At 39.0% G+C, this 21307-nt stretch overlaps 1 long non-coding RNA gene across 1 annotated transcript; it reads right to left on the bottom strand.

Moving 5' to 3' along the window:
• Positions 1-411: 411 nt before the first annotated feature.
• LOC122793776 lies at positions 412-14288 on the bottom strand. Its single transcript, XR_006363535.1, has 3 exons — positions 14171-14288; positions 7704-7780; positions 412-667 (listed from the first exon to the last, which is right to left on the bottom strand). It is a non-coding gene; the product is annotated as an uncharacterized LOC122793776 (long non-coding RNA).
• Between the last annotated feature and the right edge of the window lie 7019 nt (positions 14289-21307).

The following is a 21307-nucleotide window of genomic DNA, read 5'->3' on the forward strand; positions in this document are numbered from 1 at the left end:
GTGACTGACACTAATCCCATTATATGTCAATGGCATGGGAATACACCACTACTTCTTTATGTCTAGCATGGCTCATATAAATCAGACTTGAAATGGATTATGAGAAAGACTTGAACAAAAACAAGATCACATTGGTATGTCAAGCCCCATTGGCTGTCATTTTGCAGGAAAAAAATTCTATAAGAAGCAGTCAGAGTGATTTTGAGGTGTTAAATTGCTCAGAAAACAAATATAGATTGAAAAATAGATTTTTTTTTTAGTTCTAAGCAGGAGTTTTCCTTTAATAATGTTTTCAGTTTACAAACGAACGAACAAAAACAAGATCACATTGGTATGTCAAGCCCCATTGGCTGTCATTTTGCAGGAAAAAAATTCTATAAGAAGCAGTCAGAGTGATTTTGAGGTGTTAAATTGCTCAGAAAACAAATATAGATTGAAAAATAGATTTTTTTTTTAGTTCTAAGCAGGAGTTTTCCTTTAATAATGTTTTCAGTTTACATATGTAACATGATTCGTTGCAGGAATACTAAATAAGGAAATGCTAAAGTGATACCTGGCTTTAGTTTTCATTCTCCAACAAGACACTCACAGCATCTTGGGTTAAGATCAGGTGCCCTAGCCTTCTTACCTTTGAAAACGTCTCCATAAAAACTTCTAAAGGTCTATTCTGAAAGACAAGTTTGGAATATGTCAGATGCTTTCTCCTTCCTTATTGTCACAAGTTTCATCTACTGTGTTGCATCATAAAATTTATAGGCAGATGAGACAACATATTAAGTTGTTTTATACAAGGTTGGTTCTCACAAAATGTAAATCTTTATAATTCTGTCCTGCCCAAAGTAAATTCACTGAGACATAAAGTCATATTGTAACAATAATTTATTAAGTTCAGAATAGAATTGACAGCTGCTGTAACTACACAAATGTAGATCTAACATGGCAGACTAAGAAGACTAATTTAAAACTCAACAGATCCTCAGCTTAGGTGGCATATTTTGTATTATTCTTTCAATCATAATTCATATTCTGAAGCTGACAACATCATGCAATTAGTAACAGCTCAAAGTGTTACATTTCAAAATGTTCTCAGACTCTGAGTAGATTTTCCATAATCTCACGTGAAGTCATTTTCCACTCATAAGGAACTTGTTTTATCCAAGGTTGCAAACACAATGACAGTCTGTCGAATTACATTCTTTTGACAGTATTGTTCCTAGTTAAGCAATATTTCATAATAACAGACAAAGCACAGCTGTGTATTCTTATCTAAACCTGTAACACCCAGCAGCAGCATTTCTCACGGAACACAAATATGCTTTTTGGCTTAGCTTGATCAGAAATAATATCTAAAATAATTCTTACAGGACACAAATATACCTTCTAACCTAGCTTAGCTAGTAGTAATGTCTAAAATAATTAAACCTATTGACATTACTGTTTAGCATTCTCTGAATATTAACACATACATGCACACCTCTGCATTTTCTTTACATCCTCTGTTGATGTTGACATTCTATACATGCACAGATACACTCACACTCAATGGTTGTCACCTGGCTTGCTGCCCTGACTGTCACTCTTTGTACACGTTACTTGCATGCTACTGATACACATATGAGAGTTTGCATCTTAACAGTGCATTTCATGTCCATCTAAAGATGCTTAACACTGGTGATGTGCAATGGTGTACACAATTCACAGATGTGTTTTGCTGTACAAGCTGCTCACCTGCATGGACTGCTCTTCACATATGACTCATGTAAGTCTAGACATTTTACTTCCCTAGTCTCTATCAGCCTCTGTGTGAAGATATGTGAATGCTGCCAGCCTAGCTAGATAGTATTTTGTAGATAATTCTATGTCATTGCAAATATGAATATAATCCACAGGCTTGTCCTCTTAAAATGTAAAGAAAACTGTGTTAAATGTTGAACTTCAGAAAAGTAACTACAGTGCACTCTGCTGGAAGAAAGATGATAAGTCAAGCATTGTATGACTGTTTGCTCTCAAGGCTAGGAGACATAATATCTGGACTGAAGAATTCCTTCTATTGTTTTGCGACCAGAGTTAATTGCTAGACTTTACATATATAATGTATTTTATTGCTGTGGCCTCCTGCAGGTGCACATTACAAAAAGAAATGTACATTCTGAGTTTCTGTTAGCCTGGGAAACCAGAGAAGAATGATGTAATCTAAAATGATTCAGAAGTGATGTATTATTTTTAAGACTTTCTCAGACAGAGAGAATCAGAGAGCATTTTTTGGATTATGTCTAAAAACATTACTCACCAGTACTCTGCCTGTGCCCTATATGTAAGTTTATTTAGAACTGTGATTGCTCTTAGTTAGATAGGAATTTAGTCAGATTTAGTCTAGCTGTTTTCTATATCTATGCCAAACTATTCTACAGTACTATTTTAAGCATTTATCCTGTGATTTCTGAACTCTTGACTAGCACTGTGTTGAATTGAGAAGATTTGCCTTGTGTTTTTATTATTTATTATTAAATATTTTTAAACCTTTCAACTGTAGCTGTTTTGTGTAGAGATAGTTTAAGCTCTAGAGTACATTGCATGTATATAGTGATACTGTACAAAACCACTCCAAATAAGCCTTACTGTTCATCACACTTAGTAATTGAATGATAATATTGCACAGTAAAATTGAACACCCTTTGATAAGGGCCTTATTACTAGCTGATATTAGTGGTTGGTGGCAACTGGTACTACCTTATATACTGGCAGGAAGGGGCATAGATGGAGAACCTGTGCCAACCTTCCCCAGGAGCGTCTGTGTGTTTGTATACAACTCATATCTTAAAGAGAATGTGTGTTTGTGTGTGTGTGTGTGTGTGTGTGTGTGTGTGTGTGTGTGTGTGTGTGTGTGTGTGTGTGTGTGTGTGTGTGTGTCTCAGCTACCTGGGCAGGGACATGAAGCACTGGTTGGACAGAGAGGGTGCTGGAGGTTTTAGTTTGACCACTAAGTTGAGATCTGTACCCTATAGCTGTGCCAGTGGGGAGTCTTACTAGAGATTTGGAGAGAAAGGGAGAAACCCGCCCCAGACTAACTGTGATCTCTGTGTGCTCTTAAGGGAAATTGTACTTTACTGTTTGTGTACTAATTATCCCTAAACACAGAAATAAACTGTTGCAAAAAACACAGACAGGCCGCCAAGGTGTCCAGAAGCTCAGTAGTACTTTCGTACCTGTTGCAAATTGTACTTTCATACCAAAGAAACGAGCCAATAATCCACGATTAATTAGACGTTTAAGCATTTATAGTCACAATTAAACTTTACACAATGACTTTGTCTCAGATAACATCCATCACTTCTACGGTGGGCTGATTCATTCCTGTTACCCAGTTAGACTTGATGGGATCATCTCGTTAGGGAGCCCATAATCCACGCCTGCCCGTGCATAATACTTAATACTGCTTACCCTCCCATGTGAGTGGTGGAGTTTCTGTAATATCTTCCCCTTCCCTGGTATGAAGTAGCACATTTGGAATGTGTGTCACATTTAACTGTATTACTCCATGCTTGACTATGACATAGTATCATACTTTTTCTTCTAACATGTTAACCATATACAGCCTCACTGCACATGTGCATATGCCATGCCACCATAGCCATTCCTGCACAGATGCATTAATTTGTCCTATCTTACATATGTGGCATCCTACCTCTATCAACTGATTATCCAACAGTGCCACAGGGCCATACTTTGAGAGCTCATCTCTTGCACTCTTGATACATATGCCTTGGCACTGTTAAATGTCATGTGATTGCTTTCTGCCCATATATGTACCATACAACAGAAGACCTGTAAGTGTTTGCTCCATACCCAGTTCATGTGTCTTGGCATATTACAAATGTGTCCATGATGACAGTGTGTATAGGTCACAGAGGTATATGTGAGTGGTACATGTTGTTATGGCCAGTGACCATATAAAGATTGCCATAACACTTTGTTCTGTGTACTGCTGTAACTGTAGGCTGTCATGACATACAGCTGCGGTCCAGACTTTGACAGACTACATGTGCTTGGTCATATGGACACAACCTATCACCTGCATCTTTTTGGTACCTCACCTGTGTCCTCCTTTTGAACTAGTGATGCCTGTAGTTGTTCTTGTTCAGTTGCCTGATGTTCTTGGGTAGTTCGCTGACACCATACACTGGCCAGCCACCATGCTTAACTGTTAACATATTATGCAACATGGCACACATGGTAGCTGCCTGCACTGCCTTTTCTTGTGCTGACTGCAGTGCACTCCCAGAGGAATCCAGATACCTGAACTGGCCTTCAACATAATGCCCTCTCACTGATAACCTATGTTATGTTGTTTTCTGTATTATATGTCCTCAGCAGGCATGGATGAATTCCTTATGGATGTCGTAGACCATGGTTCCAGTGAAAAAACCCTGTCACCAATTAGCATCAAACAAATGCATTAGCTGTTTTGCAGGTTACAGTGTATACAGTACTTGAAATATGCATTTTAGTACACTTCTACCTACCTTCTGGGAAGCCTTCTGGCATATCCCTGTCTGTGAACTGTAAACATTGAACATTCTCCTCCATATGGAGGCATCATGTACAGTTCCAAGTATGCTACCACAAGGTACATGCTGAGGCCATCTGCTGAGCACACTACATGACAGTTGATTGAGCACAGCTCTTTACTATTATAGTAGCATTTGGTATAAAAAAACAGAGTAGTTTAAATAGGATGTGAGTACAATCTATGACACAGAGGACATGGAGAAAAATTGACAATGGCATAGAACCATTCCATGGCAGTGTCAATCTTGTGGTATACTGGTGAATATAGTACATCATTTTCAACCTGCAGCTATTTGGGACAGCCTTGCAATATCTCCCACGTGTCACTGGAATGTTTCAGAGGCCAGTATACCAAGACAAAGGAATATCTTTGTTTCAGTTAGCACAGGGTTACCCCTCAGACTATGTAGTGACATGTAAGGTGCATGTATCCTACAGACAGTTTTCACCAGTTCTCTGTTCAGCCTGTATCTGTCTATTATGTCTTGATCTGAGAGCTGGCTTAACTGAAACCTGAAACATTGCAGTATTGGGCCTCTCCTGGCCACTGGCTGCATTTGCAGATCTTCCTCTATCATACCCTGCACCATTCCTGCCAGCAGGACTGCACCTGCATCAGCATTAATCTTCAATATTTCTGCCCTCATGCAATTCTTTCCTATTGGCCTCTGCCATCTCTAGCAGCTAGACGTATGGTGTCTCCCAGTACCTGACTAACTCTATGACACTTATTAGCATTTGGAGGGCATGTATTATTATGCATTCAGGCATTATTTTGCTAATGTTGCTGTTATACGATGTAGTTCACATTATCAGTTATGTTTCTTGACTAGTTTCTGGGTCTATATCACATAGTCGAAGTGTCAAAACCTTGACTATGTAAATATCAAACCCAAACGTTCGAAAACTGAAAACTCCGAACACTCAGAACAGAGATTTTTTTCCCAGGGAAAAAAAAAATCACTGTTCAGGTACAAAATGTGGAATCACACGAACACTACGTACTGTTTCTAATGTGGGGGGCTTTGCCCCCCATACCCCCCTACTTAAATATACCAACTCCGAGATCGCACCACAGTGGATGAAATGACAAAGTTGCAGAAACGGCCCACCAAATTCTTTCCCTGAAAAATAATTCGATGTTCCGCGACTATGTTATTTTTAGACTTCAAACTTCCCAGTTCAAAGTTTTGGCGTTCGGACATTTGAGCGTTCGGACATATGATATAGACTCATTTTTGGTTGCATTGCCAACATGCTCAGTTTGGTGTAACGTTTTTTAACTTTGCTGTGTTTAGCAGAAATGTCTTCCAGAATCCAGCCCACATTCTTTATACTTCACTTGTGACAGCAAAAGCTTTTCCCCAAACCAGACTTCCTTCCAAATGAAAGAAGGAAGGAAGAAAGGGGGGTTACATAGTAATATGGTAACCAGACAATGCCAAGATATTTTTTGTAACATGTAAGAAAACATTTAAACATACCCATATTGAAATTCATGTTAAGTATATAAAAGCATATTTTATATATATTTCAAAGTCCAGATACAGAAACACATCTAAGAAGGTAACTTAAAATATCCCTTCCCATCAGTAACCAGAACCAACTGATCAATGGCACAGCATATGTAGGAAAAACCTTAAGCTTCCGGACACAAAGTTTAATATAACCAACATTTTTTTAGTATACTGTGGCTTGCACATGTTCCATGTTTTTGTTCAAACAAGTCTAAACCACTGAACTCTCTCAAGACTAAAAAAATATGGGGTTGAAGGTCATTAAAAAACAGCCGTGGTGCCATCTGTCTGGGAAATGAAGCTTGTTTATAATCCTGAACTCAGAGATCTTCATCTAAACCACAAATGATTAATAGCATGCCTGTGTTAGTGCCATATCTCAGGATGAGTTATAAACTAGGTTGCTGACTGCTTTATCCAGTTTAGGTAAGCTGAGCATTCTCCTGGACTTAGCGCAAGAATATGTTTTACCACAGAGCAGAATCAGCCAAAGCTGTCCCAAATAACAGCTAGAGTAAAGGAAGGTGGGCTGTCCAGTTCAGGTGGGGTCCTTCATAAGGTGTCCCTTAATCCAACAAGCTATCCATACTACTAAAATCCACTAGATTTTCAATAGTCAGGAAGATTTAAAACCAGCAAAGGCAAGGATACTAACTCCCTTATACACTATAAAGAAAGAAAACAAGTATCTATATAAGGGAACAATAATTAATGGGTGCCAGGCTTAAAAGAAAACATGTCTCTGTAGAAGGAAACAAGAATTAATGGGTGCCAGGCTTAAAAGAAAACATGTCCCTGTAGAAGGGAACAATAATTAATGGGTGCCAGGCTTAAAAGAAAACATGTCTCTGTAGAAGGGAACAAGAATTAATGGGTGCCAGGCTTAAAAGAAAACATGTCTCTGTAGAAGGGAACAAGAATTAATGGGTGCCTGGCTTAAAAGAAAACATGTCTCTGTAGAAGGGAACAATAATTAATGGGTGCCAGGCTTAAAAGAAAACATGTCTCTGTAGAAGGGAACAAGAATTAATGGGTGCCAGGCTTAAAAGAAAACATGTCTCTGTAGAAGGGAACAAGAATTAATGGGTGCCAGGCTTAAAAGAAAACATGTCTCTGTAGAAGGGAACAATAATTAATGGGTGCCAGGCTTAAAAGAAAACATGTCTCTGTAGAAGGGAACGATAATTAATGGGTGCCAGGCTTAAAAGCCACAAGTCAGTGACTGATACTCTAATGTGTGATTCTTGCATTTTGCATTTAAAGACAGAAATTGTGGTGTCTCACAAATGTCTCCTCTCCTCCAGCTACAGGTATCTCAGAGTTAGTAGAATTAAGTAGAAGGGGTAGAGGCACAGCCACCTCCCCATTTTTGTGGGGCAGAGGAGAGAAACTCCCTGTAGAAATGCTTTGTTGAGGATTTTTTTTTTGGTGTGTTGAAAGTGCTCTGTTTTGTGGTCATACTTATAAGTGTCAGTCACAAAGAGTCACATTTATGACCTGTAACCAAATCAATAGATATGTCATATAGAAGTAAACCATTGCTTCATTAGACAAGCATGTTTCCCACTGAATTAAATCTTAATAAAACAATATGGCAGTTATCTGTAGAGGACTTACCAAAGTATCATTTTTGCTGAAATCTCCTGGCACAGTTTTCAATGTGCCTCCCCATGTTTCTTCTAATATGTAAATCACTGTGTTGAAATATAAATGCCAGAAAAAAATTAATAAAAAAAAAGAACTTGAATTGTGCACATTGATGCTGCACAGAGATCTGCATTAACATGTATGGTATGGGAAAGAGACATCCATTATCTGAGACTTTACACCCTGCTGTATTTTTACTTTCATACATATTCACATGGCTAATGGGAAAAAGGAACCGAGCTATTGCCAAAGGAGAAAAAATATGGCTATTTTAATCTTGATATTCTTCTAGAACACAAACAATTTGAAAAACCACTGTTCATGTACTTATACATCCTCTGGAAAGGCAACTACAGATAATTATTGTCATAGTCTCTCTTTTTTCTAAGAAGACAAACACCTTAGTCATGGGTGATTTCAACTATCCTTCCATCGATTAGGAGTCCTATATGAGCATAAACATGCTCACCCTAAGGTTCTTGGACTTTGTTAGTACAAATGCTCTGGAACAGATAGTCTACACCCCCACAAGGGGCTTGACTGTCCTAGACTTAGACTGGCATGGGGGAGTCTCTGCACTACCCCCTGTGTGTTGCCCTCCTTGGTAAGGTCTGATCACAAATCACTCTCATTTAAAGTAATGATCATACCTGATCCCCCTCAAGAGCAAAAAAGATGAAACATTTCTCCAAAGCAAACTATAGCCTCCTAAGTGATGGCATGAATAGTTTCAAACCCCCCTGCTACCACTTTCAACAATGACTCCAATACAGAGGTGTACACAAATGCCCTGTATAAACACCTGTACAAATGTATAGACTCAGTTGTACCTGAACGGATCAAAACAAGGTCCTCACAAAAATCAAGTCACCCTGGTGGACTTCAAGCACAAATAGGTTATACAACAAGAGGAATAAACTAATGTCTAGGAACAAGAGGGAAGTGACTCAGCAGAGGAAGGACACCCTCCACAGCTTGATCAAGCAAATTAGATATCTTGTAAAGTCCTCTAAAGCCAGTTATGAAGCTAAACTAACATCCCTAGCTAAGGGTAATCACAATACATTCTTTAACTATGTCATAAATAAAAAATGGAAGGCCCAGCTTTATGCTGAACTAGTAGTGGATGTACCACTCATACTGCCCTGAGAACATCGCCAACCTGCTAGCAGACAGACTGGGCCCAAAAGTCACCCCCTGTCCCCACCAGACATATCCCAAAGCATACCTGTCATCAGTCCTCTACCTATTATCTCAAAAGAGTAGGTCATAACCGCACTCTCTGTAGCCAAAAACACAGCTTCTATGGGACTCGATAACATCCCACACTGCATACTAAATGGTCTAAAACAGGACCTAGCAGAACTACTTGGCACTGTCTTCAACCACAGCCTAAGTATTGGCTTTGTCCCAGCAGAGTGGAAAACAGCAACAGTAATTCCATTGCACAAAGGACCATCAACTGACCTTGCTAACTATACACCCATAGGCCTAACCAGCCTTATTTGCAAGGCCATGGAAAGAATCATCATGGACCTTATTGACAAAGACATAGGTGACCTTTAAATTCTTGACCCTACCCAGTTTGTCTTTGTTAAGTGTAGGTCATACTTTTTAAACCTAGTGGACTTCTTTGAGAATGTCACCAAAGCCCTGGATGAAGGCAAAACAGTACATACAGCCTAGTATTACTTAGCCAAGGCTTTTGATGCAATCCCCCACTAAGGTATCATTGAGAAACTCACCCAGCTGGGAATTAACCCATATGTCACTAGATGGATAGCCAACTGGCTCGCAGACAATGTATACAGTCAAAGTTGGGGATTCCACCTCTACCAGCAGACCAGTTACTAGTGGTGTACCACAAGGATCTGTGCTGGGCCCCCTACTGTTTGGAATATATTTGTCTAAAATCCAGGCAAATGTAGATGGCCTGTGTTTTACCATGTTCACCAATGACTGCAAACTGGGTGCAATCATTCAGTCCCCCAACAATGTTGAAATACTACAAAAAGGGCTTACACAGGCAAATGACTGGTGCCAAAGCCATAGACAAAAAATGTTTTATCATCCCTTTTGGAAAAGGAGAAGTCCCTGCAAATTACAATATTAACAGTACCCCCCTTAACTCAAACCCTGTGGTGACATATTTGGGAACACTGGTTGATAGCAACCTTAACTTTGATCACCATGTGTCCACAGTGGTAAGGAAGGCCTTCAATATTGCACATCTCATAAGTAAGATCATCACATCCAGAGCTAAGGATGTTATAACTCCCGTTTACTCATCCCTCATCAGACCACTAACAGAGTACAATGCTTCCTTCTGTATGTACCTCACCATACACCTACAGCAGCTGGAGAGACCTCAGAGGTTTCTCACCAAGAAAATTCAGGGCCTTCAACACATGATCTACATGGACTGAATACAGGTCCTGGCACTGTAATCTACATCTTATAGGCTGCTGAGAAGTGACTTTTGCCTGACCTACAGAGCAGTGTCAGACCCTGCCCTAATGGAAATGGTGCATATCCACAAGTCAAATGGGACAAGATTCACTCACTCTAGGGATCTTAACCTAGGCTGCAACATTAACAGGATATGCTGGAGAGATAGATATGTCTCCCAGAGATTGTTCCAGAGGAGAGGCAAACTCCCAATTCATGTAAAACAGAGGTCCTCAACAACCCTATTTAAGCATAACTTAGACAGCTGGATGGGAGACCTTAAATTTACCCCAGAGGTGTCACCGATGTCCCCCTTGAATAAGGACTAATGCTGCAAATATAGACCATGCAACTTGATCAATAAGGGAATTAGGGTATAACATAGCTAGGCTTATAAAGGTCCTCGGGCCAATAGCCTAGTAACCTCCTATGAACCTATGCAATAATGAAAACAAGCTTAACCACACACTTCCAACTATTTTGTCACTCTTCACTGTACCATTTGAATATTGTCTCTACAGTCCTTATTACAGCTTACCTACAGCATAATAAGCTCTAGCAATGTAACACAGACCCATTCTAATCATCAGTAGTGCAATTCAATAACACATTATTATGGTTTCTTCCTGCTAATCTAACAAAAATGTACAATAACTTAATAAGTGAAAATAGTTCTAATTCCTCTACACACATATTAATCACATCTTATAGCAACAGTAGCATAAATATCTTCGTATTTCCAAATATATGCATATTTCCCTGATGTGCACTGCAGTCTAATGTAAATTGTCAGATATGTTTTTCTTTTTTACATTTTAGTATACTTGAGTATCATTGGCCCCAGACTCAGCTTCTATTTTTCAAACCTTCAGACAAATCTATAGATTCCTACACATCTGTCAATGATAATCCAAGCCTTTAATAAATTATAAAATCTAATCACTGCATAGATGTGTGCTTACTTGCATTATGCCTGTGGCCACTGTCATTCATTGGAATAGCCTACTCACAGAGTTAACAAAATAAGTAAATGAATGAATGAATAAATGAATACATGCATGCATACGTACATACATTTAAACCAGGATTTCCTGCAGCATCTTGGCCAGTTCTCAGCTGCTTTAACAGTTTAGTCATAACACAGTCAGTGCAATTACCCAGAGCCCCTAGAACCAAGTGATTGTTTTGACACCTACTTCTGTAGCAGTGCACTCCCAAGTAATGATCATTAATTTGCCTTCTAAGCTTCTAGCTGGCATAACAGCTCATCTGAGCCATAGCTCATGGGAGTGTTTATGCACTCTTCTCTTTCCTTCTGATTGTGCTGGGGTGGGTGGTAATATGATACTGCCTCTTAGTTAAAATGATGGACTTGCTCTATCTCTATTCTCATTTGTTTACCTAGGCAAGTCTGCACCTGCCACAGATGGGGATGTTTCTGCACCTCAGCCAGTTCTCAGATGGTTCTTCCTGAACTAAGTGTAGAGTTTATGAAATGGTGATTTAGAAGACCTAGGTTCGAATCCTAGCTAAAATATACACTTTGTAATGCACACAAATGAGGAACAAACAGGTTTAAAAATCCACTTTTTAACTTCAAGTACTGAGTGTTTTCATCTGATCAAATGGGGACTTCATCAGAATACTTAAAAGTCTCCATTATATATAAGAAACAATCTCTTCCACTGGTTAGATTCTAAATCCTTGATTAGTATCAATTTACTAAATTAAAATAGTAAACTGATACTAATTAAGGATTTAAAATTTGTATTCTGATGAAGTCCCCATTTGATGGGCCGAAAGTGCTCAGCACTTGAAATTAAAAAAGTAGATTTTTAAACCTATTTGAACCTCATTTTTATACGTTACAATATTTTTGGATTCTGGTCATTTTTTGTTTCATATTTCTCCTTTTTTATTACTTTAAAATATAAATTTCTGTAATACTGAGCTCCTTAACTTTGATCATATCTTTGTCTTAGCTGTTTTAGAGGGTGTGTTGATCACTCTATGCCTTCCTTCACTGACTGAGCCAGGTGGATGTAAAAGATCAAGTGAAAAATCATTGCAGAGTAGTATACAGTTATTTATTCATAAATTTTAAAAACACATTGCTGAATTACAAAGCTCAGTGAAGGTCATCCTCAACAAAGTATTGCAAATGGAATGTAAAGGGAAAAAAACAAGGAAAGCAGTATCACATATTGGGCAAAAATGAAGCTCAAGGGAGTTTTCTCAGGTCCTGGCTAAACTTATCTCATAGTCATTTTAAATATGATATTTAGGGCTCCTTGCAAAAAAAAAAATCACATGGAGCTAGGTCATACATTCAGTAGGGTATGCCTAGCACAAATGCAATACTAATTTGAAAAGAAGACAGTCCACTTGAAGACAATTCACTGAAATACAGTTCAACACATGACAACCCTTAAATCGTCAGTTTGTCTGTGATTAGTTTTCTATGTTCGGTGGTACAACGAACATCAGTAACTAAATTTATGTTTCCCTCACAGCCTGTGTGCTCTCAGGTGTTGAAGCCAAGGAAACACTTCATATAATCAAACTCTCATAAGCCTGAACGTGTTTAACATCGGCAGGCGTGATCAAAATTCATTTGATTGCTTGCGCCGATGTTAAGTCCCTGCAAAATTGTGCACAGTGGGAATCTGGGAAGTTGCACTTTCCCTACTGTAGATCAGTCTTAGAGTTGGTATATATAATTAGCAGGGGGTGTTTGCAGCTGCAGGGGGATTTTCCTCCTCCACATAAAAATAAGAGTTTTGTTTTTTCAGTGTTTTGGTTTTCAATATTTTGGGATCGAGCTGTTCAAGATTTGTGTACTTCAATGTTTATAAGTACATCCAAAGCTAGATATATACTATTAGATCAAAACCCTAATCCAGAAACAGGTGAGTTAAAAAAAAAACTACTATACATTAATATGGGCCCATGTTTAATGTTTATAGAAATTTTAAGATGTGTAAGTGTTACAAGCGTTTGTAAGCCTTCAGAAAGTTTTGATTAAATGCATGGTATTTGATGTGATTTGATCATGTGATGTGTGTGTGTGTGTGTGTGTGTGTGTGTGTGTGTGTGTGTGTGTGTGTGTGTGTGTGTGTGTGTGTGTATGTGCATGCGTGCTTGCATGTGTGTGTTTGTCTGTTTGTGTTTAAATCCCAGTGTTTTGAATTGAGTATAACCTGATGAACTCTTAAGGACTGCCATAAATTTGCTTTTTATCACTGTAGTAAGTTGCAATTTTAATTAGTTGCAATTTTAGTTCAAAACCTTATCCCACAAGAAGAAATTTAACCAAATCTGTCTATTGACAGAGAAACAGCTGGCAACATAGTCCAATGAGAAACAAATAAAAAAAAAATCATAGAAATGTGCATTTCACTTGTGTTGGGAAGCTTCCTTCACCCCTATGTCAAAGGCATGTTTACACAGCTTCTTCCTGTTCCAGTATAAGTCATCACTTTTGCCACAAAAGAAAAGGCATGGTTATCCCTAAGTGAAGTCCATGTCAGTGAGTTCTTGTGTGGCAAATTCCATCTGCGGAATGCCTGCGGAGGACCAGGATATACTCTTCATTAGCATTGGTCTTAAATGGCTATTAGACTTCCAGAACTGTAATTAGACTTGCAAAACTGTCTCCTTTTACTCTTTTTAACAAACACATATTTTCTTTGCATCTCTTTTCTTTAATGGTATCTTTATCAACCTAAAGTTAGTATAATTTAAACTCCTATCAACATGTATAATTTAACCCTCTACATCATCCTTACTTTTTGGCATTGCTGAGTGTGTTAACTGCTATCATATAAGAGGGGGATTTAAGTGGTTCGCAGATAATTACCTACTGTGTAGCTTTATATAGGTTCTGAATACTGGATGTGCAGCTAGATCACAGTTATGCTAGATACACAAAATTCCAAAACATGTATTGAACCAAGCATCATAATTTAGTTATTTAGCTAGTGACTTACCTACTTACTCACTTATTTCTGTCTATCTGTTCTGTTCTGTTTTTTTTTTTTTTTTTTTTTGATCAGGTTGAACAAAAAGGGTCCATGGCTTTTTTTTGCAGAGGACACCAAAGTAGAAAAAAATCTTCAATCAAAGAGAAAAAATGCAGAAAATTACTGAAATGTGCATATTATAGCAAACAAATTTTAATGCAACAATCTATTATGCATAGTTTATATATGCTAGCAGTACATGCTGCATTTACACAGGACCAGAGTAATAAACACTGATGAAATATTGGTAGATCACAAAATGTGCTTATAATGTGCCATTTTGTTAACCCCACAAAAAATATATGCATATTTCATTATTTTTGTCTTCAGAGCCTTAACATATTTCAGCTATTGATCCTCTCTTTGGGGAAGTTCCAGGTCATATCTTTTCAAAACAGTAGTCTGCAAAGTTGTAAGGCTGGACTTAGAGCTGTCAGTCAAGATTTACAAAGAAGTCTGCAGGGGCAAGAACAATGTTAGATCTCCAAGTCATATCTCAAGGGTTTGAATGACAGTACCTCTCTCTTGGGTTCTCTAAAAAGTGTTAAGAATCAATTTAAGAAAACTATATTGAACAGCAAAGCAACACTTTAAAAGTCACTGTAATTAGTTTTATTTCTTAACTTTAATAAGGGAGACTGGCACTATAATTTTATTATAGGATCATGGGATCATAAGAGGTTACTTGGCTAATGGCCCTGGGCCCCTTACAAGCCTAGCCGAGAGTTTATCCCCAAAAAAGAAACCTCAGTCAGCAGCTGTCACCTCTGTCAATGAGGGACACAGGTGGATCCCCTGGGACAAATTTGTAGTTTCCCATCCACTCATCAAGGTTGTACTTGAAGAGGGTCAGTGAGGTACTCTGTTTAACATGTATGGGAAGTCTATTCCAGAGATGGGGTAGCTTCTGGGAGACAAACCTGCCTCTCCAGCATATTCAATTTAGGCCTTAAGAGTGGGTAATGTGCGAGGAATTAGACTTATGTTTATGGAGCATCTCTAGTAGGGCAGGGTCTGATATTGCCTTGTAGGCAAAACAGAGATCACCTTTGAGCAATGTGTACAATACAGAGTAGAGTGATAGTGATTTGAGCCTGTCCACATAGGACATGTGTTGGAGGCCATGGATTCTCTTTGTGAGGTATTTCTGTGGCCTTTCCAATTGGTGCAGGTGTTTGGAGAGGTACATACCAAGAGCGCCGCACTCAACTATTGGCCTAATGAGGGAGGAGTACAGAGAGGTAATAATCTCTTTTCTTTCTGGATGCAATCCTTTTACTTATGATATGAACCAAGTAAAAGGCTTTTCTGACCACTGCCGCTAGATGATCACACTTAAGAAATAATCAGTGCTATCTTTATAAGCCTTAAATTCTTTTGCTTAACTGACTGCTTTCTATGCTTTTTACTTTGATGCAATACAATTAAGAATGGTTAATATTTTAGACAATAATACATGTTCTTGTTAATCATGGTCTCAGGCTACATCAGAAATCAAGCATGAGTCAGTTAGCTGGGCTACCATACAAATATGCTGCCTGCATTGCAAATGTGCTATCGAAACAGATAATTAATAATAAATGAATGTGTACTTTAGAACTTGTTAATAATGGCATTTCACAGATAAATAACACAGACTTTGTGAAAGTGATTATCATCTTTTATTTTACACAAAACCGTGTGAGTGGCTTTGTAAAGTATGTAAGGTGCTTGTGATTCAGAAAGCCTCCCCTGCTTTGTAGTACACAGATTTTATACAGATCAGTGCTGCATGCAAATAAGGTAGTCTTTGGGCACGGCTAGGCAGATTAGGCTCTTGTACACCTCAGTGTACTACTCTGAATAATTTCTTGCATAAATTAGAGATTCATCTATGCAATGCAGGATCTATGTATATCAGTGCAAGAAATGCTTAAGTGCACGTGACCATTAGCACCTATTGTTCTTAATGGGAGAATCTAATCAGGGTGTAACTACTTCATTTCATCTTGCTCAGATTGCCAAGCCACATTAATATGCTTACCAGTGTGTGTGTGTGTGTGTGTGTGTGTGTGTGTGTGTGTGTGTGTGTGTGTGTGTGTGTGCACGCACCAGTCTGTCTGAGTGTCTTTGTGTTAATGCATGTAGGTATGTTGTGTGGGTGTGTGCATGCATGTTACTTATACTTTTTTTATATTGGAGTGTAAAATGCCACAACTGTAACCGAAGCACCCCTAAGTTACAGCTGCAGTTAAGGAAGTACAGCACAGTGCTCTACTGTTGTCCTGTCTGATAACATGCAAAGCAGAATGTCATACCTCTAATCAGACATCTGCCAAACTAGCTGTCACATGCCACAGTTTGACTACTATTTATACAGTTGTCAAAATAGGCGCCAAACTGTGACTAGTTAAAAAATATAAACCATATGTTTCAGATGCGTGTGCGTGTGTGTGTGTGTGTGTGTGTGTGTGTGTGTGTGTGTGTGTGTGTGTGTGTGTGTGTGTGTGTGTTTCAATGATGATAAGGTACAATACAAAGTGTCACAGCTCCACTTTGATACCCCGCCTCCCCCGTGTCATTGTTCCAGTTAGAGAGATATAGCAGGAGAATACAAAAAAATAAAAATGAGGTAGGATTAAAACAAACTAGTGAGGTACTAGGGAGCACTACAAGCAGTCCAGTCCAAAACACTCAGACTACTATATCAAAGCCAGTAACTTGAGCCTCTTGTATCTCAGGTTGGCTGCCAGTCATGCTCAAACTGCCAATCATGCTCAAACTGCCGATCATGCTCGAACTCAAATATGAGTTTAGACAAGCATGCGCCACAGAATACCCTAACACGTTATTTGAGCTTGTGTCATATAAATGCAGCTACCATGGCGCTGTAGTGGGAGAGAGTGGGAGTGTAAATTAGGGCACTGGTCTGGAAGGAAGTTTTAGATTTAGGGAATGGGAGAGGTATTTTAGGTTTAGGGAGTGCAAAGTGCATTTTAAGGTTTGGGAGCAAGAAGGGAGTCTTAAGGTTAGGAAGTGGGAGGGGGATTTTAGGTTTAGGAGGTGGGAAGGGATTTAAGATTGGGGGTAGGAAAGGAGTCCTAGGGTTCAGGAGGAAGAAGGGATCCTCTGGAATATCTATCTCATTGGCAGGCCCTATTTATGTTTTGTTGGAAGTTAAGAACTCCTGAGTGGGTATTTATGATAGTTTTAGTTTGGCAGATGAGCAGGAGGTTGGATGGGACTGGAAACATTGAAGCTTGGTAGGTAGAAGAAAATAGAGCACTTTAACGTGGTTTGGGTATCTCAAGGAAGACATTCCCTTGATTACATTAGTGTGGAAGTGCAATATTTCAAGCTGGATCCTATGCATATTCAAGTACATACCAAAGGGGCCATTGTACTATATTATAGGCCTAATGAGGAAGAAGCAGAGAAGGATGATAACTTCCTTAGCTCTGGAAGCAGTACCCCTGAGGACTAGTCTGACTGGGTTAAAGGATTTCCTAACAACAGTGGATACCTGGCAATCAAGGGATACTTCATTGTCAGTGAAAGTACCTAAGTGCCCAATGACTGAGTCAACTTTCAAAGGGGTGTCGCCTATGTGGCAGGTGCATCAGTGCCCAATTTTATCAAAGGACACAATGCTGCATTTCTTGGAATTTAGTTTTAAGCCATGATCCAGGCACTACTTATTGGTGCATGTGAGCCCCTCCTAAAGAATCTGGACATCAGATGGGGAGGTAATGACAGCTCCAAGTTTTCAATCATCTGCAAACCTGGTCAGTCTCAGGCTCTTGATATCATACCTCTCAACCTGGAATCATCAAAAATCTGGACAAGGCCCATGAAAAATAGGTACAAATCTGTACGCTAATTAACATAAAATTCGCATACATAATGTAACCCCACCCACTGGAATTATGGGATACCAACTTTCAAACGCAAACTGAAGAACAGGCAACCAAAATATGGCACCTGCAGCCATTCCAATGTCCCATTACCTGGCTATTTCACCCCATTTACCATAAATAATAATGTGCTTACTGCTTTACTTCTACATTGATTATTTGGATTTTATTTAACATTTTATAGCACAATGCACAAACATTACTAGATACCTGCTAACAAAGCAATACTGTCTCACAATGAAAATAAACATAGCCATAGCATTAAAACTTCTCTGCCCTTGAAACTCATTCATTGAAACAATATTGAAAATTTGAAACCTACACTACATCCAAAGAAAATGCATATGGTCAGTGGTGGATAAAGATTACCTTTGGGCTGTTGCATAGCCATAGACCCCTTGCACACAAAACAAGAAACATACGTGGGTTCTTTGATATACCTTCCTGACTTCTCTTTCCCTGAAGCTCCCAGCTCCGTGTATAACTCACTCAATACTCAACTGTATCTCTCAACTTTGCAGCACAAGAAATCCAAATTGTTTTGGGGGGGAGACGGGACAAAAGCCCTAAAAAGGGACACATTTTAAACATTGCTTATATAATTTTTGGAAAGTTGCTAAAATAAAATGTATGCTGGGCTCAGGACCCTGTGCACTACAGTCAGAGCAACATACCACTATGCCAAATCAGCAGTTTCCTGAACTTAAATGGCTATCATTTAGTGAATTCAGTTCATGTCTTACCATAGCTCTCAGTCTCTTAGCACAAAAAACCTGGACAACACCAACAATGGGGAATACAGAAGTCAGTTCTCACTTCTCACCATAGCTCTCAAGTCAACCTGTTAGCACAAAAAACCTGGACAAAGCCAATAATAGGGGAATATATTTACAGCCCTAAAATAGGGACAAATTTCAAATACTGACCTTATGAATTTAGAAAATTGATAGAATAAAAGGTTTTGAAGTCTGAAATTCAAATGCCTGTCATTTATTGACTTCAATCCTTCACTGACTTGCCACAAAAAGCCATAAAACCACAGATTTTATGAGGAACAGAACAAATATGAAGCATAAATCCGGAGCTTTCACAAGGGGCTCTTGTCACTTGTACCAAAGGTTTAATTTGCTATTGTTATTAAATGTTCTTTTGCAATGTGCTGCTACCACTATATACCTTTCCCTGACTGTATTTCTAACTGATGTCTTAGCTTGAACATTAGGAAGCAATGCAATGCTTCGATTAAATGAATGTATCATCATGTGAAAACACTAAAATACGTTATAATACAAGTATGCAGAAAAAGAAAATACAGTTTGACTTTTAAACGATAAAGAATGCTTTACATTTGAACTGAAAAACACAGCAAGATGAACAGCAAACATCCACATACAAGCTATTCATCAACTGAATGCCAGATGCCATCTGTCATGTAAATGCTATAAATATGTACCGAACAAATGCATTTATGTTACCAGACTAGATGATTTATTAGGTTAAAATATACTTCTCAAGGGCACTGAACATTTACCTGCTAAAGGACACCCATTCATTAAGTTGTAGCCTCTCATTAAAAAATGTAATGAAATAAAAAGTGGCACGCGCCTATGGAAATAAAAACATTTGATCTCTAACTATAGCATAATCAGTAAATGTTTACATCTCCAGTAGCCCATCATAACAACCTATTAACACAACGAATGTTCTTCATAAGTAGGTACACACCAGAAGGGTGGATTACCTCTGTCTTAAACTTTAAATTCCTATTGTTTCTGGTTTTCCGCGTCTTGTTTGATCCATATCACAAGGCAGCTATTGTGTTAAGAGTGTTATGGTGGAGAGTGGCAACTATTACATGGACTGCTGCTGTCCTTTAGCGTTGAAAATTTAAAAAATGTCTTACTGTAAATACTTTAATCCAATCATGGAAAGCACCTCAGTGTTGCAGCATACGTTTAGCAAGTTCTGAAAGGCGTGTAACAAAACAACTGTCGATGGTTGAAACTACGTTCAAAGTACACTTCCAGTGCCTTATTTTTTAAACCAATGCAGGATTTCTAAATTTGTTCCACTATCCACATGGGTATACACACACACACACACACACACACACACACACACACACACAAGGACAAGGTTTCCTTTGCTTACTTGTGTTGCTTGCAGTCTGCCATTCCTGCATACACCCACCAGCCAGATTTCATTTTCTTATAGGTCTGGGATGGGAACTCCATTCAGTGCTGTTGCTGTGCCTGTTCCCCATGCTGCTGCCATCCTCGCGGCCCTCTGTTCCCGTTCCCCATGCTGCTGCTATCCGCTGGATCCATCATTTGCTTCAGCTTCCCGAATTCGGACGCGCCCTCTGTTCCTTGCTGTATCCACGCGTGCGTCGCCCACATTTGCTTCTTCAGCTTCCTAGCCCGTCCGATGCTGCTGCTAACCACGTTGCTTGAACCCTTGGTTAATTTCCAACCGCCAGCCAGAAATGAAAATGCGAGCTCCTTGAGCTCAATTCCGACTGGCTGGTAGCCTGAAAATTTTAAAATGTAATAATGAAGGTGTGCCACTCGGGAATCGTGGCACCCCTTCAACTGAACCCCAAAACTCGGTAAAAACCGAGTAATTTGGGACGGTTGGGAGGTCTGCTTGATATCATTGAAGAAATACCAAAGAGAAGTGGTGCTAGAACTGATCCTTGTGGGCCACCACCAGTAACTAATCTTTTCAAAGAAAGTATCCCCCTCACACTAACATCTAACAGGCAACATGGGTGTTTACATTTAGCTTGATTAGCATATTAATAATGCCAGAATGTGGGATGGGATCAAAGGTCTTGGCCAGGTCCAGGTCCAGGTAAGCAGTGTGAACTGGTTTGGCTGAATCTATTACATCACCTACGGGGTCAGGAGACAGGATCTGTCTTTAAGAAACCTAAACTGACTTGGGTCCAGGGCTTTAGACCACATGTGTCCTTGTTAATAAGTTTGATAATGACGTAGCCCAATTCTTTGCAGATAAGGCTGCTGAGACTTGTAGCTCTATAGTTTCCTGGATCAGTAGTGGATTCCCTCTTAAAAAGCAGGATAACTACCTCAGTTCTCCGTTCTCTCTGGTAAGAATCCATTAGGAAAGACTGAGATTGTGAGACAAATCCAGTAGAGAGGCCAAGGTTCATGGAAGCCCCTGGGTAGGATTCTGCTACATTAGGAAA

Source organism: Protopterus annectens, chromosome 2.part0 (assembly GCF_019279795.1).
Source record: "Protopterus annectens isolate FY-2018-M chromosome 2.part0, PAN1.0, whole genome shotgun sequence".
NCBI classification, from domain to species: Eukaryota; Metazoa; Chordata; order Ceratodontiformes; family Protopteridae; genus Protopterus; species Protopterus annectens.